At 32.5% G+C, this 27,457-nt stretch overlaps 1 protein-coding gene across 3 annotated transcripts in view; it reads left to right on the top strand.

Annotated features, from left to right (window-relative positions):
- Positions 1-5,794: 5,794 nt before the first annotated feature.
- The window catches only part of Gp150 (glycoprotein 150), a 42,847-nt gene continuing 21,184 nt past the window's right edge, over positions 5,795-27,457 (top strand). Inside the window, exons 1-2 of one of the 3 annotated variants that reach the window (XM_014248183.3) lie at positions 5,795-5,940; positions 6,290-6,379. The gene's annotated coding sequence lies outside the window, so the exon portion shown is untranslated. Of the gene's footprint in view, positions 5,963-6,263; positions 6,380-27,457 lie in introns of all 3 variants that reach the window. The other 2 variants (XM_014248182.3, XM_036369949.2) reach the window with 2 other exon arrangements.

Below are 27,457 nucleotides of genomic sequence, written 5' to 3'. Positions count from 1 at the left end.
ACTCGGCGCTATCAAGTCTACCGAGTACACAAGAACGGCCTTCAAAATAACTCAGTGAGTTCTTTAGTGTTGAGTGTTTATTTAAATCTCATTACAGCGCACAAACATGTGTACATATGTGCTGCATTTCATCAGGTTGTCTGTTCGTTAATCACCTTTTTTATTACCCCTTTATAGTCGCACTTTCTTTGTGTTGATGTTGTTCGCTTTGTAATTTTTAATTTGTTACAACAACAGTAAAGTATGGCCCACACAGTCAGCTTTTACCGGTCTTCTGCTTTTCCATGTGCCCTGCCGCATTTGTACATAGTTGTTGTGGTTGCTTGCTCATTATCGTCTGTGTTGTTTTATCACTTGCAATTGTTCTGCACGTTTGTCTGTGTGTGTGGGTGCTCCAGTGACCCCAGCGCACATTTCGACTCAAGTGCACGCAATTAAAATCAATTGTACCGCCTTCAGGGAGTTTGGGCGTCACAATTTTTTGTCATGCATTATTAGACTTTAAGTACACCCTCATACATATGTTTAGATTTACGACTACACAAACATATGTACATATGTATATGTGCCTGTACTTGTGATTTTTTTTAAATTTTGTCGTTCTAATATGTTCTGCTGTCCCCTTTTGCCGGTGACAATTTAATCATTTGTTTTAATTAAATTGTAATTCAAAGGAATGTGAACAGGGAGATATGGAGAAAGGTCAAATATAAATTACATTAAAATTAGTTGTTCATTAATTTTGTTGATTTAATTAAGGTTTCACTTTCAACAACAGTAATAATTATTGCTATCAATTTACTCCTGATTATTTTAGGATATGGGGTTCTATGGTGTGCAGTAGCCAATGATTTGTCAATACGCTGGGATTTAGTCTGACAAACTATAGCATATTTTTAAGGTTAACAAGAAAAAGCGTTAACTTTGGCTGCATCGAAATTATAATACACTTTACAGATGCATTTCTTATTTGGAATTATATGTTAACGTCGCGTTGTCTGATATAAACAACCTTCAAGTCCAATTAAGGCTGCTTAGTAAGGAAAAGAAATTTTTCAGGAGGATCTGTATTTGGATTTTGATCAGTAAATTTGTATAACAGCTAAATGATATAGTCCGATTTGAACACTTTGTTTTGATATTGTAGCTATGCCTTGGGCCTTATTGTAGATGGCCTTTAGATAGGTCAAATATCAAATTAAGATTTACTAAATGAATACAGCAAACAAAGATTCAGACTCCGTTTATTCAAAAAGAACGTTTGGGGATCATCGACAACATACATCTTAAATCGAAATGCTACGGAAAAAGTCTCAGAAATTTTGAAAAAAAAAACAGTACTAAACAGCTTTTACTATGATAAATACCATACTATCACCAGCGGTTGCTAAAATCGTGTAGCAACATCGAAGTCACCCATCGCGCAGAACCGTATTGAACCTATCCACATTAATCGTCAAGAATTTATAATACAGCTAGTTATGGGGAAAAATACTTGAATTTGGAAAGCTATTTTTTTATACTCCTCAAAGACATTCTCATTCATTTATTCTCCAAGTAGGAGGCAGGGATTTATGTATATCTGATAGGTGTAACCAAAAGGTAGGAACATAAAAATATCACATATGTAGAAGCTATCTAAAATATAACCTACTCCGTCGGTTGAAATCCAAAAACTCGGTTTCAGAGATATTGAGTTGTAATATGGTTCCATTGTTCAGATATGAAATTTTGTAGATAAAATATATGCAAGCGTATAGCAGTAAACTGAGTTTATGATTCAAAAAGTCATCAATAAATTTTTCTTTAAAATCTTTTTTTACTAATCAATTCATCTTCGCAAGCCATCAGCTACACTAGTTTAGTGTGAAACTAACCGATGTGTTTTTACACATGCGCAGACAGCTAGCAAAGTCTCAAGTCTCATGTGATTACCCATTTAATTTCTTTCAATCGCATATTTTACCAAATTCGTATGCACTCGTACATCATCGGCATCATTATCATCATCGTCCCAACATTTTAACAACGTCATAAGCTCCAATAGCAAACATCACAGCACTAGCGCTGACATTAGCAACGTGTTGTTGTCGTCATCGAATGACATCAAAAGCGAATACTTAGAGGTGATTAGTTCGTAAAAAAAATGTCACCACAATTTTATTGGCCATATTTGTAAGTTAGGCAGTTTAGAGCACCCAAATGGAAGGGTAGGAAGATAAGTGACGGATTGTTTGATTTAAAAAAAACTTTGTTTTAAACAAAACCAACAATTATAAGAAAAAATGTTAAGGTAAAAATATATAATAACATTATTTCTATAACATAACTTAGTTAACGACTTAACAAGCCACCTTCGTACAAAAGAAAGCGAACAAGAGTACAATAACAACAAACACCGCTTCAGGAGCAAAGTAATGCAATGTCGTGGCTGTTTTTGAGGCGTGCAAACTCAGCTATTGTAGCCAAATTTGGGTGTCTGATTCGCAGCAGCTGCAACAATCATTGCATTTAAAAGCAATAATAAAAATAAATTTGATTATTTTGCAGCTACTTGTGATATTTTTCCTGTCGCTAGTTGCCGCATTTTGTTAAACACTTTCCTTTATTTTTTATTGATGTGAATTATGCATTTTCTAAAGCTTCAGTGCATTTTTGTTTACTTTTGACCGCTTTGATGAAATTCAGTGAGCTAGTAGGGTCATCGTTAGTTATTTCGTGTTAATTCAAACAGTTTGTTTTATGTAAAATATGGAAAGCGTTCATTGACAAATTGTCACATTAATTAACTAAATGATAAACTGCAGCAACAGTCAACGGGAATTAGTAGAAAATAATCGCTTTGCATATATATATATATTTATCGTATGAGTTGTTTTGTTCAAATATGTATTGTTGCACACGCCGTATTAACATGAAATTGTCAATTGTAATGAATATTGTGTATAATGCGCGCATATTTGGCAGTGGAAGGTTACTGTGCAATGCATAAAAACTACCAGTTTGCCTTTAATAGTTGTGCATTTGTCAGTAGAAATATACAATGTTCAAAAACAAATAAAATTTTAATAAATAAATATTCGAAATAAATCATTTATGATTAAGGCAACAGTTACATAATGCCAAATGTTTAAAACTTTAAAAAAATGACCACGAGGCTGAAAATCGCAGTAAAATTACCACACACCCTTTCTTATAACAAATGATGAGCAAATTATCTACTTGACTTTTATAAAATTTAAAATTATCATCATAAAATATATAATATACGATTTTTCCAAGCAATTTTTACACTAATCAATATAAAAAGGTTGGAAATTTATTTAATAAACTCGTATACTTTACGGACTATAGAAAAAGTTATTGGCTTGTGAGGTTTATCGCATTTAGGGGTTACATGGGTTTTCGTCGAGCAAAAAATACCCTATTTTCAACCTTTTGAACCGACTTTGAAAACACAGTTTCGAGAAAAACGCGTTTAAAGTTTTAAGTGACTATAGGTATTTAGGTATATATAATATATACTCGAGCGCGCAACTTTTCAAAGCTGTACCTCCAAAACTATTACTAGTAGTTATAGTAATAATCAGCTTGAGAATTTAGGACAATATTCTAGAGATGTTATAGAATTAAATAAAGCAATAAAGAATTTTTTTTTTTGAAGCCGTGAAAACCATGTAACCTCTTAACTAATTTGGCTCTCCTTTTTGAGGATAATTCAAGTAAATGGTATATTAAAACAAACGTTACTAGCTGGAAAAGAGTATTTGTCGCAATATTGGTGCGTAATTGGACCACCCGAATGGTCTTCCTAAGCCCACAGTGCTGTTCCACTCAAAAGTCGTAAACTGTACTAATTAATTAATTAAAATTTTTTATTTTATTAAAAAAAGTTCAGTTACCTTTAAAAGACAATTTCTTGTACAAAAATTAAAAAAAGGCGGTTATTTTCTCGATTTTCTCCTACAGCGGTTACCATTTTCCCATAAAACCCTTTTGTACGTCATTTTAGAAAACAGTTTTATTAAATCTAATCAAATTTAACCCGAACTGACAACAAAAAAAAAACTTACATTCTCGCGAATTTTACTACAAATCTTTAATATCGCCTTCACAATTGGAACTTTTTTGAGCTAAAACAAGTGTGCCAACGCTATCAGAGACTTTAGTGTATTCATCTTTTCGAATTTTGGCTTTTTCGGTTTCGGCTTATTTTTGGAGCGCCATTCGCTAGATTGTTGGAAAATTTCGACGTCATATTCATAAACCCATTTTCGTCACCAGTCTTAATACGTTTGATGAATGCCCTCAGCTAGCTTGTCAAAGGTCTATTTTGCCTCTGTCGTCGTCAGTTTTGCAAAAGAGTCAGTTCTTTTGATACGAGTCTAGCATTGTCTATACCCAAAACATCAATCAAGATGTGTTGAGTCGATTCAATCGATCCATAAGAGATGTTGAGATCTCTATGCTATCTTTCTGATGCCAACACGATTATTTTAAATTTTCATAGTAAAAATCGCCAGACCTTCGCGTCGTTAACAAAGAGTTGCCAAACACACACTAATTGACATAAGGAAATCAAACTTCAAACAAACATATAATAATAACAAAGATTGTACTAAATTAAGAAAAAAAAAAATTATCGATTTGGTTTGCCCAGTTTAAATGGACAAGGGTCAAATTTGATCAGATGTGTGTATAGAAGAGCATCCTCGATCTTTTAACGGATAATTTTGATATTTCTCATTAAACTCTTTTGTACGGTAATAAGTCAAAAAAATTTATATGCAACAGTTAATTTAAAAATTTTATAGAAAATTTCTCACAGCATCGAGGAATATACATATTTTAACTTCAACCAGAGAATGTTAATGAATATTAATTTAACATTAAATAATTAAACATTAAATATTCATTAACATTCTCATTAAAAATTAAATATTCATTAACCTTCTCTGCTTAAACGATATAAAACAAAGAAATTCCTATTGGTATCTAAACAGTAGCATATTTTTAGGCGCACATATTGGAAATAGACATCTGAAATACTATGAAAAAATACTGATTTGTGAAATGAGGTAAATATTTATAATTTATACAAGAAATAAAATTATGCAAAATAAAGCGAAATATGATAAATTGTAAACGCCTAGTCGTTATATATATAATTACAGATTAAAAGTTTAAAAACTTATATGGGTATCATATGTAAACGTAGAGCGGCAGCATTGTGTTATCCACTTTCTGAAAAATAAAACATTAAAACTTAAAATTAGGACGAATTTTATTAATTTTTAATATAAACAAAATATATATCGAAACTAAAAACTGAAATGAAATATTATAAAACTGACTAAACATAAAAATATACCCAAAAACCTGAAATAAATATCTTCATATAAAAATACAACAACAAAAACTATACAGTTTATTTGGAAACAACAAAGCAAAAACCAAGCCACATCTGTAGTTGCCCACCAAACTGCTGAAAGTTGAACTTTTGCAGCCACTGCATTAACAACTCCGAAATATCTCCACGCAAATGAAAAACAACTGAATGCGCACACTAAATTCCAAAAAATTTGTGGGCGTTTTTCTCCAGCTGCACTGCCAAGCGCATCTACAGCGCACACACACACACACAAAACCAACAACGTATCTGTGTGTTAAGTCAAATATGCGCAGCTGTATTAGTGCTTATCTATGTGCAATTCCAGTGAGAAAACCAACACCAACACACAAGCACAGGCTGGCTAAGTGTGTGTGCGTCAACTCACCACACTTGGTTAAACGCTGCTATGCGCTCGGCAATCGGACTGGAGACGTTCGCCAGTTGGTTATTAGCTGAGTTTCATTTTCCAGAGCGTTCAGTTGTATCGAGCACCAACAGGTGTTAAAAACGTGTCTAAAAACGTACAGCGGCTTGCGAAAGACAAATCGGTAAAAAGTTACAAAGCAATAGGTACATACATACAGATGTACATAAGTGCATATAATATATATATATATATAAATATATTATATGCGCATTACAATAACGAACTGAGCATATAATAACAGTGAAGATTCATTTGTGATTTTTTTCAATTGTTTCAAATTTTTATAAAAATATTAATAAAGATTATCAAAAACAGTTTTAAAAGTAGAGTTGTTTTATAAGTGCATTGCTGCGAGAAAGTTGAGCTACAAATTCATTTGATCTTTGTAGTAATTTTTTCTCTCAAAACCTTTTTTTTTTGTTGTTTTGCTGTTAACGGTAACAGGTTTTCTGTACCTTTATTGTGTTTAGATTTTTCAGAGAAAACATTTGTGGATTATAATCAGACAAATATAAAAGGATATAACTAACTACTCAACGTAGCAGCGAATATATTTCAAGGTGAGTTACGTTTCTTAGAATAATTAAGAATCATTTGCACACATTACTGCCCATACATATTTACGTACTTACGCTCTAATTTGGTGATATAATTGAGCTAAACTCGTCAAACTCGAGTACCTATCTACATACCTGCCCAGTTACAAATGTACGTGCATTTTTTTCGTAAAATGAAAATTATAATGAATAACTACACATAAAATACAAAGACGTAAAATTGTCGTCGTCGTTAAGCGAGTTGGCTGGCTTGTCTGGCTTGTTGGTTGGCTAGTTGGTAGATGGTCTGATGATAGAGCAGCTAAACATGTCATCAGCTTATTAGAGAAAACAGGTAGTGTTAACTCTCTCTAGCATCATACCAAATCGTTTAGCACGGTTTTACTACCACTTTGCTCAGCAGATTCGTATGACAAATCACTACCACCACAACATTTTGCCTACTGCCATAAACTACTACACTCCTTTTCACCGCCGTACAACTGTTTGTACATATTCTTCCGTTTTTATTTTCATCATTTTTTTTTATCTCTTCATATTACGTTTTTCCTTCTCGTTCGCTTTTGTGGCTACCTTTGTTAGTCGTAATTTTGTTTTATCTGCTCGTTTGTTACCGTTTTTACCAGGCGTGTGCAGTGATCACTGTCGCTCCACACGGCAATATCTCAAAATAGAATTCTACCTTTAACGCTTTCACATACAACTGACTGGCGCTTCCGCCCTCACGTTGAAACACCTCATCCTACGTTCACCAGTTTATCACACACACACACACACACACACGCGCACAAGTATAATAATGCGTCTGTATTTAGTAGTTGTCAACCTTATTCTTTCCACTTCTAACTGCATTTTACGTGTGTGCATATGCTCTCAGCTTGCCACATGTGGGCGATTGGCACCGCATTGAAAGGTTTTAAGTAGCAATCATTTCTGTTACAAAAACAAAATTAATAAAGCAACTGTTTCAATAGTTTATGAATGCAATATTAAGCTCATTATTGACGATATTTGCTAAAGGTGTTCACGCTGTTCTGCTACCTAAGCGAAGCGTCAAGTGAGGCAGTTTTAGGTAGGGTAGGAACAATGTGAGATTGAAAGCGATCGCGAAAGATCCCGAAACAAAGTCCCAGCAATAAAAAACTGCCCTTTTTCTTCCAAATAATTTTCTTCTAAATTACTAGGATGAAATTTGATCGAAAAATAAAACGTATTAATTATATATCAATTTTTTTCACTGTATGAAAAACAAAAATTAATTTGATATAAATTTTTCTCTGATAGTGTTAACATGATATTCTGAATATGACGCAATTCATCGAAAATTTTATTCATTTACTATTAACTACTTTCTATTCTATTATACTTTACTCGGTAAAAATAATAAAGCATATTTTATAGGTTTACCACGTGATAAATATTATCATTCAGTAAGGAGAGTTAAGGCCTACCTCATTCATTTCTCAGAAGTAATTATAGTGAATTGCGAAACACATTTGACTATTATAATAAAATGTGCACTTAAGTAAATATTGCGTTCTATTAAAAAATATCATTTTATAATAAAAACTCATGATGTATATATAAATATGCATGTAAATATGTAAAAAAAGTTTAAAATTAACATAAACAGCTTTTAGCTACATATATTTATAATTATTATGACAAAAAATTAACATTTACCAGAGAAATTCGATAAAAGTACACCTCAATTTTGTTGAGTACTGGGCATTTTGCGGTTTTGCTGAAATGAATAAATAATTTGAGCTTGTGAAATGTTATAGATTGAATATTAGCAAGTTGCGAAATGAACATTTTGTATATGTAGTTCAATTTTATTTGTATTGACATTAACTATTAGCAAGCTAGAAGTTAAAAAAAAAATTTTAAGAAATTTTTAGATTGTGGTTTTTACTTCAAGTAGGCTTAAATAACAAAAGTCTAACGGATATATTTTCAAAGTATATACAAATTTTTTACTTTTATCAACCACTGATATCCTTAAACTTATTGTTGATATATGTACAACCAAATATTCGAGTGACACTTGATAAAATTGTTTCTTTGCTTAGAGGGTTGTGGCTTAGCTGTGATAAGTGAAATACAGTGTAACGCAGAGTGCATAAAAAAGCTTTCAAGGTGATCCAATTTGGGTTGAGAAACTACTACAAGTAAAATTAAGGCAACAAGTGGGGAGAAGATTATTTATATATGAAAGAAAATACTTTTGAAATGTTTTTATCGTATTAAAACTGTATTTAATAATTATTCAATAAAAATATTCAAAAAAAATTTTCAAATGGTTGCCATATATTTCTCCTACAAAACTTCATCCGTTTTTTGAATACATTTTTCTCAGTCGGCAATGTACTTTTTGAAAATTAGAAGAGTATCTTGGTTAAAAAAATCTATGCATTAGGAAATCATTGTAGATAGCTAATATAATTAATATTTGTGTTAATGTTTTTTATTACATCTAATTAATATTGTATGATATGCATATACATATATTTAATAAAAAAACAAATATATTTTATATTTTTGACACTGCGATCAACTTGCCGTTTTCAAAACCGAGAAATACTCGTATTAGCGATATGCATACTCCAAGTCGGAGACCAGCCATAAGATTTATGAATTTAATATTAGTGGAAGAAACTTAGAATAAACAAATGCGACAAGCTTAAACAAATCGAATTCATGAACTTTACAAATATATATTTTTTGCAAAATTTAGGCTATATTTTTATTAATGCATTAATAAACCAATGCAAATATATTCCAAATAAATTTTCTGAATTAATACCTTTGACCTAATCAAAGTTAAGCTTAACCAACGATTCCAATTGTATCTCCTTGCTTGATAATAAAATTTATAATTAACTTTGAGTAGCTTCATTTTTCTAATATTTAGTTACACAAAAAAATATAAATATGTATAATAATTCTAATTTACTGGAATTCTCCAGGGTATAATTGTAACAAAAATATGGGACACATTTTTGAACCAAAACTTTCAAATTTATATTTTTTATACTCTGGAGAATAATATTTTAAATGTATACGTGTTTTTTTTTTTGACAATCTTTAAACAAATAGCATTTTTTGTTATATATAAAAATAGTTTAATTTTTTTTATTTAAATACATACGCATGTCTCTGCATATTTCATTTACTTTATCTCATTTAAGTACAATTTATTTTCCCGACACAAGTTCAAGTGCTATGATTTCTTCAAACTTATAATTTATGACAGAAAATAACGACTTCATTAAGCCACCGCTTATTGTGTAAACAATGATTTTATTACTTTTTGGAATCAAAAGAAATTTAGTACCGCGACTAGCCGTGCAGCTTAGTGGGAAGATTAACCATACGTATGCCAGCCATACATACTTATGATCATATACAGATAATACAAGACATATGTATGTATCTATAGTCATGCACATATGGCAAACATTCGTGTGTATGGAAAATTCTGATGGCGCAAGCGCGAAGTGAAAGGTTAACGGTTCCTTATCGGCAGGAATTTTAAATAAAAATATGAAAAAACATCAACATATATACACGAATACATAGGTGTGTGTAGGTAAGTAAAAACTAGGGAATAACGCGACTAGACTCCATCGACAATAAAGTAAACAAATAAATACCGTGCTGATGGTAAAACTGGCAGCAAGGCGTTGAGAAACAGCTGCAAGCTAGAGTCTAAAAATGTAGGCGCATACCTATATACGCACAGAAAGATTTCCGCAAATAACTTTGTATGTGTGTGAAATGCGAAAGATAACAATAAGAGAGGAAGTATAAATACTTGCAGTATGAGTCTGGCAAAAGCCGGTCCTAAATAGATATGTATATTTAGCATACCTACTACACAAGTATACCTATACACATAAATAAATATATACATACACACATGTGTATATATAATATGAACCAATCTGCCGCCTTTTACCTACCTATTACGCAGTTGGTTGAGGCTTGAGGACATGAGGGACACACATTTTCAAATCGGACAGGCTAATGTGAGTGCTGAAGTACAAAGGTACTCAACACGTACAATACACATATTTATACATATTTTTTCTATGTATCCAAGCAGCTGTGTGTTCATAAGAAAAATGCATTGAAATGCGAAACAATCAGTAAAATTGCAAGCGTAGCATATTGTACGCAGGCGCACGGTTGTATACGAAAGCAATTCACCACACACCTACAAATAGCTGTGTATGCGTGCCTCAATTGTTAAGCGAGCAAATATGCTGAGCTCGTACATTCGTCACGCGGTGTAACTGCTGATGCAGAAGAGAAAATTCCAAAAATAAGCAACAAGTCAGAACGCAACATTTTAGATATTCACCTCAGGCAGCAAATGAACGGTTTTTACATGCGCATGCGTAGTAAAAAATATATGCACATACGTAAGTACATAGGTAGCAAGAAATTTTAAGTTAAAGAAATATATTCAGACTTTGTGCTACAAGTTCTAAAATAAAGTTTGTAATTTTAGTTTAGGTTCAATTTTTCAAAAATTATTTGAACTAAAACTTCTATCTCACCTAACCTATAATTTGTTTGAGTTATATGTAAATGAATTCATATAACTGTTCTGGCCTGACTTTTAGCGACAGTCAAGCTTTTCTCTTATCTACATACAAATGCAATTTCTCGCAAAAACCAGTTTTTTATTTGGTTATATGCATAAATAATTTTTTGCGTTTGTTGTTACGTAGTATTATGTTCCGAAAATTGCAGCTGCAACAGCATGCAGTTAGCGGCCCACACTAAACATTCCCGTCAAAGGAATCATAATGTGTTACTGGAAATGCTCAGACGCACAAACAAAATGCCTTGATGTACAGTATGTATTTATCAAAAAAAAGTATACTAAAAAATTAATTTTTCAAATTTTTTATTAATTTTATTTACGCTTTTTGTTCAATTTTAGATTCAACCAACTATTATAAATAAATTTCAGTTAAAAAATATTTTTTAACTGATTAAATCAATTAAATTGTTTTATTTTTTATGCCATTTTATTATAAATCATTCATTTAAATGAACTGCTTTCCAGATTTATTCGATTTGATTTATTTATATTCGCTTAAATTCTTTGTAAATACAAAACAAAACCGGTCTCACTAAATATGGCTCTGACAGCAAATGTCTACTATGTATGTATGACTCATTTCTATAACACCGACAATACAAAAGAGAGGTTTAAATGGCAAAAAAAAAGTTAAGTTAAGTTCACTTCGAGAAATCCCATAATATAATTTACAGTACAATTAAAAATTATTAAAATTTAATAAGACTGTTGAAAGCTTAAAAGATTAGCGAAATAGTTTCAATATGGTATTCTAGTTGATAAAAGCTTGTAATAGTGTTTCTATTGGGTTCAGATTTGGAGATATCAAACTGAAACTTTGCACACGTCATTTTCTTTCCCAGAACCTGCTCATTAGTCGAAACCATCGAATTCGGATCACAATCGCATATAGCTACCACACAAACTGAGAGATTGGAATCACGTCCTTGTATAGGAAACTTTTCTATTTGATAAAATATCTTCAAGAAATTTGGCATAGATTATTTTTCAAGACAACGCTCTAATCTGCGAACATATTATTCAGATCACACCACTATAGCCTAAAGCTGACCTAGAAACTGATCGAATAAAATCAAGTAAATGTATGTGAAACTTTCGACAAGATATCTACACAAAATTTGGCTGAGATTATTGCCCAAAGCAACCTTTTAATGTCCGAACATATTGTTCAGAACGCACTACAATAGCATGTAGCTGCCATACAAACTGACCGATCAATATCCAGGTAAAAAATAGTTTAGACTCTTTGATGCCTTAAGAAGTAAACTTGTTTTTTTTTTTAGATGTCTTTTCCTCCATAGATTATTTTCAAACATTCTTCTGATGGTATTTAAAATTGTAATTGTAATTTTAAAGGTGGTATTTATAGTACGTTGAAATTTGCCATACTCATTTTTCCTAAGTCCCCTTTTTATACTCTCGCAACCTGTTGCTACAGAGTATAATAGTTTTGTTTAATGATATTTTTAAACAGATATATTTTCTTCATTAAATTGTTATTGTTTACATTTCTCTAAATGTCGCTTATTGAATTTGTATTGTTATGAACGAGATGATCAAGTCATGATCACCGATCGCACTTTAGATAAGTTTACTAAAATATTGAGAGAAAATCCATATTGTTTAGTTTATACGACAAATATACTATTTTTAACATACAAGTATATGTACATAGATGGCTATGTGAGTATGTTTACACATAAATAAGCATAAATATATGCATATGTAAGTGTATGCAAATACGCAGACACAGCAAAAGTATCGAATGGCAGCTTCATTAAATGTATGCAAAAGTCAACTGACTCGTTTGAGCGACTCATATGTCCAACAGAGTAAGCAGTGTGTGAACTGGCAACAACAATAACAACAAAATACTATACAATAGTATAACAATACAGCTAAGCATTAACATAATAGCAAGTTTAGCAAATGAACAAGTCACAAGCGGTCATATTGGAAAATCATGCTGGCTAAATACACATATATTATATACACATACATACATGCAGTTGGTAACATCACAGCCATCTGCTGTTGGCCCATAGCGAGTTTGACTTGCTATCGCTATTGATGCTCCAGCATCGCACAGTCTAACTGTAATGTATTTAACTAACATCATCATTGTGGTCGCCGCCATTGTCGTCTGCGTCTGCGTCGTCTCCAGCATCATTATCTACTTCATTATCTTTGGCAGATCATCAATTTTAGCAAACACTTTGCCGCTTCGATGCACGCAAACACAGACCATCTGTTGTTGTTGCTTGCTGTGTTTTTTTTTTTTTTTTAATTCAATAATAGTTGGCAGTCGTATGTTCAGCGTTTGCACAATTCTATTCGAAATATTTGTTAGGCGCAAATAAAAATGCGATTGAAATACGTGGTGAAAAAATGATGCTGAAAAGCGCGTTTGACCACTTTGAAGTGTTCGGCTATTGGTAGCATGCATACATAAAGATGTACATACACACTAAGAGCAGGGTGGTCCTAATGGTGTTTTTGTCATATCTTATTTTGACACTGACAGTTATTTTCCGCTGTGAATTTTGACATAAAGTTAATGATTTCTGATGACCCATCATCATTTTGGTACAGACTACGCATTTAGAGTTCGGAAAATCAAGTTTTAAACGTCGGGTAGAATATGTGAAAAATAAGTTTGATGTTGATTTTACGGTGACAAAATTTTTTTATAATTTTATTGTTGTTATTGCGTTAACACAAACACATTTAAAGCGAATATGACGTCGGACTCATCACATAAACCCGACCTTCTCGGTGCCCTGTGGACCGCAGGTTCAAAAAGTTAAAATTTATTAGATGGATGTCTACATTTTTAGCGTCGTACAGACTTCGTTTCGTCAGCCTTTCGTAGGAGGCTGAAAGATGTACACAACGAAGCAGAAGCTTGAAAAATATCTAACACAAATTTGTGTCTAATTATTATTATTTTTGGGAAAAAAGTTAATAAACTGCCGATCTAAGAAAAAGAAAGAGGAAAGTAATAATCACTTAGCCGAGAAATAAGCGTTTCTAAATACAGCTTCAGAAATATAAATAATACCACTCAACTACGAAATTATCTGCCTTGCACGTTCGAATATACAACATTATGTAGATACATATAAATACAATCAGAGTCTACACTCGTATAAATGCGCTTATAAAAACCCTCCTATTCATTGCACAACTCTATCATACCGTTTTACTGTAAACGAATGCTTTATAATTTGAATATTTCAAACCGTTCACTCGCTCGGCTACCATATTTTTTTTATTTTCCTCTTCTGATTTGGCTTTCTAAAGACTTTGGCTGCCGTTGTTGGCTCCAGGAGGTGATAAAAAATGCATCTTTATTACGATGCGGTAGCGTAAATGAATGAAATGGACTACGTGGCTATTTAAAATTTGAAAAATGCATATTAAATAGTCATTATAAAACACGAGTGCAGTATTTATAGTCAATAAATTGGTACTAAATATATTTTTTAATTAAAAAATATGTCTGTAGAATATGGTAATAATAAATATTAGAGACAAAATACTGAAAAATTGTACGTAGTGTTTATCAAACTATACGGTAATAGAATATATTCTATAACAGGAGGTCAAGAATGTGGGATCCGTTATAATATTTATTTATAACAGAGCGTGAAACTTTTGGTAATTGAATTATAACTATAAGCTTGTAACAACCAGAAGGAAATGTTAAAGATTCAATAAAGTATATACATATTATAGGTATATGTATAAATGATCTACGTGACTAGCTGGGTCGATTTAGACATGTCCTTCTATCTATATATACGCGAACTAGTCGCTCAGTTTTTGAGATATCGATCTGAGATTTTGCACACATCCTTGGATCGACAAGAAGTTGCTTATTTGTCAGAACCGTCATTATTGGATCACTATAGCATATAGCTGCCATACAAGCTGACTAATAAAAATCGAGATAAAGACAGTTGTATACACTTTTATGTTATAAGAAATGCACCTGTGTAGGATGTTATAACTTCTATGCAGCTGAAGTTAACGGCTTTTTTTTTTCTTTTTTTTTTTTTTTTGAAATAACAGCTCTCTACCTCTAAAAGAACACCCCATAAATGTTTTTCAAGATTGCTTTTGTTTTTGTACAATTTCTATCTCAAATATCATATTCTTGAATTTTATCTTATCTACGCTCGTTATCTTTGGGAATGGATAAACGTTTTGTTATTTCTCATGAATGTGTCATAGCGTCGAGACAGTTTTGAGGTGTTTTTAGTTTTGATGAAAACAAAATTCGAAATATTTTAACGCAGTATGACGTCAACGAAATAGATAGTCAGTATATAAATTCACAATATATTTTCACAAAAAAGTAATAAAGCCTCCAATTACTTGCTCACTGAGGGGAAACCAGATAACAATTATGAAAAGATGTATGTTAAAAAGAGGCGAAACTTGGCGAAAAAAAAATTTCATATATATATAAAATGGAAAAACCACGGCTTTTTTTAATAAGTTGCACCAAAATTTTAATCTGTAATCAATATCTTTAATTTATGGCACTGCTAATGAAAAATGAAAAAAATTGCTTAGTTAATTATTGAGCATGTCTATAAACTACATATTTACGCCATCAAATATCAACACTCGCAACTTTTTTTTTTAACGTACACGCACACACACGCATACATATATAAACACAAGTAGCCAAGCTTAGCCCAGACACACATTAAGCTGCGCCAGCGCACTAAAAATAACTATGCGCGCAGCGATTCTTCAACGGAATTGCAAATATAAATGAAAACATTAGAAATACATATGTATGTATGTATGTCAACAATGTTGCCGACACGCCTCTGACTCTGGTCGATGGTTGATCAAACGACGGCGCATGTAGCACAAATCAAGTTTAAATTTTCTGCAGAAAAATTTTGCAAATGTCAAAAGAGAAGCATAACAAAAAATAAATAATTAACGCTTTGGCTTAGTTTTCGGTTGAAGTCGCGCTTCGACAGCGCTTTGGAAAATACGGCTTAAGCGAGTTTTTGTGGCGCGCTTAGTGATTAACAAAACATTTAATGCCAAAGTCAAAGCAAACACAAGCAGAAAATACAAATGTGGGCACTACACATATATAATAAGTAAATACTAATATATATATGTACTATATACATATAAATGTGTAACATATATGAACATATGATGTCATTAAGTTGCAAGCCGAAAGCAAAACACTTAAAGTGTTGTTGTTTTTCCACGTTTTATTGCCTGCCACGAAGTGAACGCCAATGGCCGTCAGCTATTGGTAAATGCTTACCGTTGTTCGTTTAATAAGCGCTCGCCGCAAACGCGTTATTTATTTGCGCTATTACCATGGCTTATGAAAATGAAAAACGATTTGTGCGCGAATTAATTGTTTTTGCAAATGCTTTTGACGCAAGAATCGAATGCAGTTTTTGTTGTTGTTTTAAAAGTTATGCTTAATTTTGATGTGTTGGGATTTTTGGAAAACGCACTTTTAGAATTAACTGGTTTCTGAGATTATGCTATATTTATACATATATACAAATATACATACAAACACACACACAAACACAGAAATGCTTTGAAAATTATAGCAGCTAAGGTGTGTAATTTTGACAGGCTTTTAATAGCTGTGCAATTTTATGACGTATTTTCCCAATATTCCACTTAATAAATTCGCTTGCCTTGATTGCTTGGCGAATGCAAATTGTTTGCGTCACCTCAGAACAATTAAATAATAAAAACGCGAAATGTTTCACAAATGGCAACGCGTTGAATTAACGAATTTTCATTGCATTTACATATATATGCACGCGCATACGGATTACTTTATTTATTTATTTTAATTTTTTTTTTTCAAAAACACTAATTGGCCGTTGCAAGCGCCTTTCCGGCGTTCAGCAGAAATTAAAGCAATTTATTGTAGAGTTGCTTTGCCGTTGCTCAATTGAGCGTTACGTGCATTGAAATTAATATATATAAAGTATAGGTGTATCTATTGTTCTAGTATACGCATGAGTGGCACAAACCGCCTGACAAGTCTAAATTCGGTGTGCCGCCTCCGCCGTTTACCATTGTTTTAAACACTTCGAGTGCGCTTGAGTGGAGCGTGCACTGATCTTGAATTTTACAATAAGTGGACTGTTTATTCTCGCCTTAATAGTCACCTTCAATCAAATGCTGTAAGTTTTTTGAACCATTTGAGATCCCAAGTTCAGCATATTTATGGCAAATATTTGTAATATGTATAAAAGTAATTGATACCGTTCTGTCAAAATAGTTAAGAGAATATAAAAAAGTGTATATGCTTTATATAATATAATCATTTGAAGTTTGCAAATTTGTTGAAGTCAAAAAATTCGATTTTTTTTTTGCATATAACGAATCTACATATATTTGAGACTATTCTCCGAAAATTTAGTTGCAGAGATATGGAGGTATTTGTATGCATTTTTTAACTTAGTGTAATCGGCTCGCAAAACTTTAAAGCCCTTTTCTCAAAACGCTGTTTATAAAGTGCGTGAAGAAATTTTCGCCAAAACGGCAGGAGCGAAAGACTTGAAATTATCACACGACTGTCTTAGATATTTTTGTCAAGTTATGATAAATGGAATAAGATATTTTGTAGATCAAAATTTTTCAAACTTTTTTTGTGGAAAGCCGTGCGATTGTCAGAAATAAAAATGCTGACTAGTTCTTCGGTCTTCATTTAAATGGTTCCATTATAACATTATTTTTGTTTTATTTTTGGATTTGAAATAATTTTAAGCAGAAAAATCTTCCTCACCGTCAGACAACTTTTTTTTGGAGGTCCTCCTGGAGATCGGCTATGGGACCGAAGGAATCAAAAATTATTCTAACTGAATAACCGACTATTAAAGAACATTAAGTTCTGTAAATGTGCAAATTTTTATTTATATTTATAACAAAATAAACGCGTGTTTTACCCTCTTGCAAGTTGTGATTAAATCCATATAAACTAGAATTAATTCGGTAAGTCTTGGCAACCTTCAAATGAATTGAAAATAAGCCATAAAATACAAAAAATATATATTTAACATATATTTAGGGACACATTAAAATTTGTAGCGCAGTCACACACCTAACGGAGTGAAAAGAAAGTGATCAAATCAAAGCATTATTAACACGATTCACGGCTAAGTTACCAAGCGTTTATCTGTCATTTATTTTCCAGCTAAACAAATATTTTGATCTACCTAAAATTGTACTTTAAAGTTTGCACCAAAAATAGTAAGTCAAAATAAACTCATAAGTTAGAAGCACATATACTTATTCTGACAATATCAAGCTTTCTCTAGAGCTGCCCTCGATGGTAAAACTGAAGTTAATGGAACAGAGGCCAGTTGGTCTATTCTTTGATTTTTTTTTTGTTTTTGAAAAAACTTTTGAGGACCAACGAATATAAACAAAAAACCATAGCAACCAAATAGTTGCTGGCAGTTCGTTTAATTTTTGCCCATAAACAATCTGTAAGTAATTAATGTATCGCAAATGACCTCGCGATCATCCAAGGATGGAAATATTTTTGCACATGGTTGCGTTTTAACGAGAAATTATTACATTTGCAGTTGGGCAAGCCACGATTTGAGGAATCATAAACATACAACATAATAACAAACAAAAAAAAAAAAAGTATAATTATTCCAATTTTTTTTCTAAAAAATTACTTTAACCACACGCAAATAAATTTGAATTAGCGAATTGAACAAATTAAGGGGTTCCCATATAATTTATTTCTTGTAAATAAATACAACGCTCCACTCTGCTTTCAAAGGCAAATCTCTTGGCAAGCATAAAGGTGAAATTCTGAATGTAGAAATACATATTTGCCTTCACTTTCAGTTGAATGTATATATGTATATAAGGGTGTGTCAGTTTGTTTTAGGCAACTTGTTTTCAATTCAAAATATATAAAAATTCTTAATATTAAATTTGAGTTGTCTGTTAATAACTTTTTATTTTTCATACAATTCACATGGGAAAAATTTGTTTTTTTGTTTTCTTCTTATACTTCATACAGTGAACCATTCTGAAGATATTCAAACTCAAAGCTCAATACGTATGACTTTTATTTCTTTTTTATTTGTTTGGATTTTTTTTTTTCAATTTTCATTCCGAACAAATTTTAGGTTCATTTTTGCAATGCTCAAATGTGCAGCCACAAAAAAAAACATTATTCTCCTGTCATTTATAAGTACAATGGAAAGTTAGAAACAGGCACCTCTTGATGTCAATTTTAAGATTTCAAATTTTAAGAAACCTCTTTTTTTAACTTTTTGAAAATATTTAGTCTATTAGTTAAAAAAAAAAATTGCCTTAAAATGTTGCGCCCTAATGTAAATACACAAATTAATTTTTTCATTTGCATTACTGTAAGCGGATTCGTATGCATAAATTTTTTATTGCATTTCTGCAGCGTGACAAATACAAACGCACCGTTGCACGTTACACACTTTCTACGCTGCCAGCGCCAGTAAAGTATACGAATACCTACAACACCTTCAAACGAATTCGCGTCCAACTCACAAGCTAATATACAAGTATATTTTTTTTGTTTCTCCAACAAAGTTTGTAGGTGATCACGGTTGTGCATATGTAGCTATGTATGTATGTGTGCTTGTGCGATGGCCAAAGTCAAAGGCATGACAGCACGCCTTTCTTCTCGCCACAAGCTCTCACCTAGAAAGACACGATTTAAGGCATGTTTTGCGGCTTTCCGCTTTGCGTCTGCACTTATTATGCATTTATGTATGCGCCTACACGTCGTTGTGACATATGCGACACTGTGCTGCCAACAAAGCAAAACAATTCACACAAAATGTTGGCATTCAATTTGGTATTTTATGAAGTTTACAGGCGGGAATTATGCTCACACACATATGCAGTTATGGAGATGTGTATATGTAGATTGTGTCAAAAAATTTCCGGGATTAATCAAATAAATCAATGAGCATTAATAACTTATATAAATTTATTGAATTTTCGATTTGAGATTTTCATTTAAGATAAATAAAGTGAGTCGTAGATATTTTCTTTTTATCTAAATCCATGCAAACGATTTATGGTGCGGTAAACAAATTGTGAAACAGTGAAATTGAATGTTTGCTATCATTTGAAAGAGTTCACAATACAATACGAGCTCAACTAGTGATAGACAAATGTATATCTATAAGCGATTTTGGGCTCTTCACTTCATTGAGTTCAAGTGATTTTTAAATAAATTTATTATTAAGTTATCGAAATACTTCATTTGATTGAAAATAACTGGGTCAGAATGGCAATGGAGTACTTGAGGTTTATGATTTCCGAAAAAAGAATAATTTTTTAGTAATTTTCTCGAGACAAAAACATTGGTACATAATACTTTATGGACCGACTTTAAAGATTAAATTACCAAAATGACGCCTTCTACGGTCGCTACATTTTTAGTTTATCAGGTTTTTTAGATATCGAACTAAAATTTCACACATGTTCTTTTTCCTCCAAGAAGCTACTCATTTGTCGGAACCGCCGATATCGGACCACCATAGCATATAGCTGTCATACAAACTTATCGATCAGAATCGTGAGCTTGTATGAACAACTTTTTTATTTGCCAATATTTCTTTACGAAATTTTGCGTAGATTATTCAGATCGGACAACTATAGCATATAGCTGCCATATAAACTGATCGATCAAAATCAAGATAAACATATTTTTATACACTTTTTTACTCTAAGAAATGCACCTATGAAGGGTATTATATTCGATGCAACCATTTTGAGGATAAGCCGAATTGGTTTTGGCACTAGTATTTAAAAATGACTGCCTTGATCTCGTAACTAAAGGGTTTTGTACCGTTTCTTTGGGATCACGGTGTATAGTTAATTTTTACTTCCAATTTTCATTTCGATGTAGTTGTAAATAAAAACAAGACATTCAAATTGACGAGTTCACACTCTATATCTTTTCGATTGCCAACAAAACAAAGCAAAATCTACAGTTGAAATGATAATTCAATCAAAAGGCAGAAATTGCAGTGACGCTTGCAATGCGCCGTTGTTCGTGCTACTTACTGACAGCTTAAGTGCATTAAGAAATTTCAAATGTCAATTGGCTGCAAACACCACAAAAACCAATATATATATACATATATGCCACATATAAACTAGTAGCAGGTCAGTGGTGCCCGCATGTGCCGCCGCATTAGATGACTTCAACCACGTCACATGGCAAATCATAATACTCGAAAATCTTTGTAGAATGCATTTAAAATTCCCAAAAACTATAAATGTCAAATAGATGACAAACGTCGGAGCGCGCTGCTCTGCCGACGCACCCCACTAAAGCACATCCGTTCTGCTTTCGCCGTTGACTGACTGATTAAGCCAAGCATCGGCGTATAATTTATTTATGTCATGCACTCAATACGAGCTGTAAACTATTGTTATTGCCACTTCATGCTCACTGCAGTAAATGCACTTTCGCTTTCGTGGCGCGTGAAAAATTACAACACAAACCAAAAGCAACAAGCTCAAAAATTCAACAAAACAAAATGCTCGAAACAAGATTTGGAAAATAAAAATTTCCGCAATTAAGCTAATAGAAACTTTCCTAATTGATTTATGTAAATGAAGTGGCGAAGAAAAATCAAATATTTTTTAGAATCGCACAAATCCAGCTAATGAATTATATTAAAACAATAAAAGTCAAAATATGTATGTCCACCAGAAAGCTAGCAAATGATGTGCACACATGGGTTAAAGTGTCATGCGTGAATTTATGCGCATGTGGCCGCTTACATGCAAGACATAACGCTACAACAATAATGTCACGTCATCGATACCAAAAGTCAAGTGACATTGCTGTCGAGAAGACATGGAAAATGACATTTAATTGAATGGAAAACAAAAGCAATAACAACTTGTAAAAAAATTGGCACTTTTGACTTTGTCCCAGTCACGAACACAAAAATCTCATTAACAAACCGCCGACATGACACCACGCACACTCAAACATACGCTCAAAGATAGAGTTACTCACCTAGCGGAGCAACCCCAACATCATAAATATTTCACAATTTCACCACAACGCTCACCACTATCGTTTACATACATATCCATGCATGCATATGTATATGATTTGTTGTGACAGTGTAAGATCAGCAAGCATAAATTTTATGAAGAAATAGTCGCCAAAGGTGATAAAGTTACAAAAGAAAAATAGTAAATAAAAGCCGTAGAAGATGATAAATGTGTTTGCTCACCTAAATGAGTTTTGAAAAGTGTCTAGGCGTATGCCAAGTTATGTTACTGGTGTATAATAGTTATGTTCATATGTATTTATGTCCACGAGCACGAATGTTGACGTCAAGGCGCCATTAACTTCCCTCAAACGTTTCATTTTCATTATTTGCATTGCTTTGTCAACTGACCATGTTGCTGTCCGCCGCATAAGTCCAACACTGAGTAAAGACGCCCGAGCAACTATACTCCAATTGCCTTCACATACTCATCACTCACAGCTATATGCATATGTACACATGTATACTTTTACACCACAAAAGGTAATATAGCTGTTACAGTTAACTGGATTGAGCGACTCGTTAAAATTATGAGCACTCGGTGGGCAGTGAATAGTTTTGTTGTGAAAACATTTCCAACGAAATTGCAGTGTCAGAGGTTTTTTGTAACACATCGGTGCAATAAAATTACATTCAGCGATAATTTGGTGAATTTTATGTAATTTCATTGACTGTACTTTAGAGTATGTCAAGTGAAAAGAAGAGAATAGCGTTGTCGATCTAACTAACAGAAAAGTAATGAAAATTATTAAACTACTATTAACCTACTAACACTTATTGCACAACCTCTAAATTACCTTAATGTAATTTCGGCTAAATCAGCATAACATCATATTCCTTTTAACTGTATTAACATAGGTATGAATTTAAAAAAATTAAATTAGAGGATTAAGTTAAAGGATTAATGTAAGGTGATTTAAAATGTCTTTAGTTTCCAAAGAGTTGGAAACTCCTAAAGGTAAACGTGCGACAAATTTGCATTATTAACGTTTGATACACTAGTTACAGAACATCAGATCGAAATTGTAGAATGTACAGTTCTCTCCAATTCTAAACATGTACAAATTGTAATGCGCTTTTGAAATGTGACTCAGGATGAGCTATTTTTGTGGAGTGATATGTATAGCCGAAAAAGTATAGATCTTACAATATTTCTATAAACAAAAAGTGTTTAAAAAAAGTAAAAGCATGATTTGGGAAAAATTATAATTGATTTGTAAAAATTATTAATACAAACAACTGACAAAGGAATGCAAATCACATAAGCACCTCTCAATCAAACCCATCAACACTTTGTAAAGTTCGTACGCGCAGAAAGTCATGTCAATACGCAAATTTTATTCCCAACAAAACAATAAAATACACGCAGATAAATAAATTAAACTAATATTAGGCGCTCATAAGCATATCAATAAATAAGTGGGCCTAATTTAGTGAAGTAGAAACAAATGATAATAACAGAAAACAGTGAAAGACATACCTACAGTGACTAGCAACAATATTCGAGTTGTCAATTTAATTAAATCTCTGTCATTCAATGCAAATTACTGCGCGTTATAAGTGCTGTGCGCACAACAATTACAACCAAAAAGCATGTATAAAAAATATTTCAGCAAAAAATAAAAAATAAAAAAATGCGGTTTCAATAGTTATTAGAACCCTGACAAGTTGCCAGATACACGTGTACTTACATATATATATGTATATATACAGCTGCATAGGTAGCAAATCAGTTGCAAGTGTTGTTACGTGTCGAAATTCAATTAACTGTTGTCTACAAAATTAGTAATTTGAGGGGATTTTGCTGGCAACAAAGGAAATTTTGTTAAGTACATTGAAATTGATTTGCAAAAGAAAGGGAATTTATCTCTTTTTGTAAAAAAATTTCCGTATCAGGTGCATAGACAATAAATATTGCAACGCTTTCAGCGTTTGCAATGTGAAAGGCGGTAGCTTTAGCAATGCTACTCATGACACGTTGGGGTATTTGACATCTGACGGGGTCTATCAGGTAAATAAATACCAGTTAATACAGTTATATACTTGCAATATATGTAGCTTAATTTATATTAATTGTGATATGGAACATGAAGCACAATTTTACCAATATATATATATATCTATGTATGTGATGAAATACTGTATTTTTGCACGTATAAGCAAAATACCTAGCCGATCACTTGAGACGGCGTAAAATACTTGATGTGGACTTTTCATGTCATTGTACGTGGACTCAGTGTTGACAGCAGACATTTTCTTGCTTTTACTACTGTTCCTTTGTTTCGCGTACTCATATTTGTACATATTAAGTGCCATACTGTATTTCAACGGTATAAAGTAAAGCTGTAAACAAATATTATATGTTGGCGTATAGACATTTATGAATACTTAACCCTATCTCGGTTGGAAAATTTAAGTATTTTTATTTTGTATTATGATAACTAGTAAGCTTTAAAAATTAAAAACTGTTCTTATTAATCCGTTCAGATATAGAAGAATTCTATTCATGGCGCGTATATACAAATGATCAGCATCAGACTCGTTACTTCAGTTTTTAAGGTATCGACCCGTCTTTTTCTTCTCAAGGAGCTGCTCCGATAACGGACCGATCAAAATTAATTAATTCTTGGATGGAATCTTTTGTGTTTGTGAAGGGTATTATAGCTTCGATGCAAACGCAGTTAAGGTTTAGCAGATAATGCTCGGTTAGTCATAACAAGAATAATAACAACAGTGCAATTTATATTTCAGTAGCCAACAATAGTATTCTCTTTTGTTGCTTTGTTGTTGTTTTATATCGGAATAGTGAAATTCCGCCTTAGTTGAACTTATGTAATATTAATTTCAATATTTGCAAAAATCACTGTGAATATGGCTTAGAAGTAGCGGAAACCATAAAGTGGGAGGTAAGAAACTGGTTTAAGCGTGCTGTCAAGTGACGGTGAGCTGGTTTTCTGTAAGCCAACTGATGAGGCCAAGACAGACCATAACAAGATGTTTGCTCTGCTGTGTGAAACTTCCAATTGCCGTGCTACTCGTATTTCCTGTTCAGTAAACTGAATTAGCATTGATTCGTTTGTTGTCAATAATATTGTATTTGACGTTACTGCCTTTGTTGTTGTTGTAATTTTCGAGTAGCTGAATTTAGCCTTCATTGTTTTCACGTTTATATTTTTTCGCATTTCAGCTGAACAACAGCTGAAAGAATATGCACATGTGATTAAAAATTTGCTTATATTAAATGCTCATTTGCATTAGCAAACTCGGTTATTTATGCATACATACATATTTACAAACAAATTATAATTGAACCAGACAATTAAGTTTACTACAAACAACCAAAGATCTACTTATATTGACTTCGCTTATATTTTATGGCTTGATGTAGTAGTAGCAATGATAATGAAGATAATAATAATATACGATTTATCTAGTAAGCGAGCAAGAAAAGAACGATCGATAATATAGCATTGTTATTGTCATCACAAAATACATTTAAAGCAACAAAAAATGGACTTTTTTGCCAGTTCAATGAGCTTTTAAAAAATAAGTAGAAAAATTCTAAAAACAGAACAATAACTGAGATCTAGAATATGTATGTTTAGCACGTGGAGTGTTGCCAGTGTTGCTTCAGTGAAATTTTAGCAGAGTTGGCCGTTCTTTTGCCATACGAGTACTTACAAAATATTCCTATAAAACCTTTATATATTATACTAAAATGCTGCCCAGTTGGTTGCTGCTAGACATATTTTCAAGGGTATTTCATAAATATATATATTTAGAGAACATAATCGGAAGTCGTAGGGTGCCCACCCTATTTAAATAAGAATGTGCATACCAAGGGAAATCCAAAAATTACTTTATATGGGAAAGTCCATGTAAATCCGGCGCATTTTAAACTGAAGGTGTGCTTCAAATATCTCACGCTTTGGCCGACCAAAATAAGAGTGGGATGTTAAATACAACACTTTTTTATTTAATCGCGTGCATTTAATTTTCTCTTTTTTCAGAATAAAAACTAAAATTTAATTGTTGACAGTTTAATTTTTCCATCCCCTAAGATGGGGGAGGGATCACACTTAGACTGCTAATTATAATCCTTTGTGAAGTCAGATAAAAACTCCTGCATTCGAAAATTAATTTTCTACAAACTAGACCTCTTACGAGCTTAACGAGCTCGCCTGATGCCAACCATCCAGTAGTGAACCGCAAGAAGCCAGTGTAGCTCCTACCCGTTTCCATTCTGCAACTAGTGAGACAGTAGTAACTAATTTAGTCATCTCATCAGCCTTACAGTTTCCTTCATGTCCGCTATGGCCAGGCATCCAAAGCAGTCTAATCGTGAAGTAACTCGGAAGCTGGAGAAAAGGAGTCGATGGTCTGCTAACTAATGGGAGAAAAAGTACTGAAACGTTGCAGTTTCTGGGAAAACATCTATTTTAGTCCTTAAAGAAGAATTCATTCGCTTTAAACTTCTTTGCCAAAGAAGTGGAGTTCTCTGACTGAAGCATCTTTTATAACGTGTCGCTGCATAATTTGTATAGTTCTAGTAGCAGTACTTCATTGTATATATCTTAAATACTAATTGGGCGGAAATGTGGAATACATTTTAAAATTTTTAGGTGAAATAACGGGTTATTTTTACCAAAAATCTGCTAATCTAGCTTAAAATAAGTAAATATAGAAATTTTTTTATAATCGGATTGAATAAATACTGACTCATATTATTAATATGACATGAAAATCATGATAGCACGATCTCTAAAAAATATTTCTTAAATTTTTTCAAGTCAAAGAATAAAAAATATTTTTCAAACAGCTGTGCGTCTGCTAAACTCCCCTAGAATTAGCGTTCGTTGCTCTCAACATGCTACCTGTGCACTTGTTTTAACAACATGAATACACTTTTCTAGCAAAAATTTGCAGTAAAAGGTACACAAAGAAGTAAACCAAGCTATTGAGAGAAGAGTCAGCTTGGCAGCCGAGTTCGTCAAGCCGATTAACTACGCAACAGCCGGCAAAGCAGCAGCTGCAAATTTTAATATATACACAACCAAACATATTTGTATACTTATGTATATTGCCAATTTTTTCTGTTAGTGGAAAAGGAAGGAATTTATAAGATAGTTACTTGACTTAATTGCTATTTTTTTTGCTTCCCGTTTAGGAACATGAAAAAATTTTAAGGTAGCCATCATACATGAAGACTCTCATAGATCAGATGAGTAACTCGCAACTCTTGACAAAGAGGGTATATAGAAATACATAAATATATACATATATACACATGCTTGCTGTTGGTTATAGAGCTTCCCCTCTCTTCTGCTGCACCACCACACCTCACTGCACAACCATTTTATTGTTCCCAAT

Source organism: Bactrocera oleae, chromosome 4 (genome assembly GCF_042242935.1).
Source record: "Bactrocera oleae isolate idBacOlea1 chromosome 4, idBacOlea1, whole genome shotgun sequence".
NCBI classification, from domain to species: Eukaryota; Metazoa; Arthropoda; class Insecta; order Diptera; family Tephritidae; genus Bactrocera; species Bactrocera oleae.
This window is presented reverse-complemented; position numbering and strand designations above follow the sequence as displayed.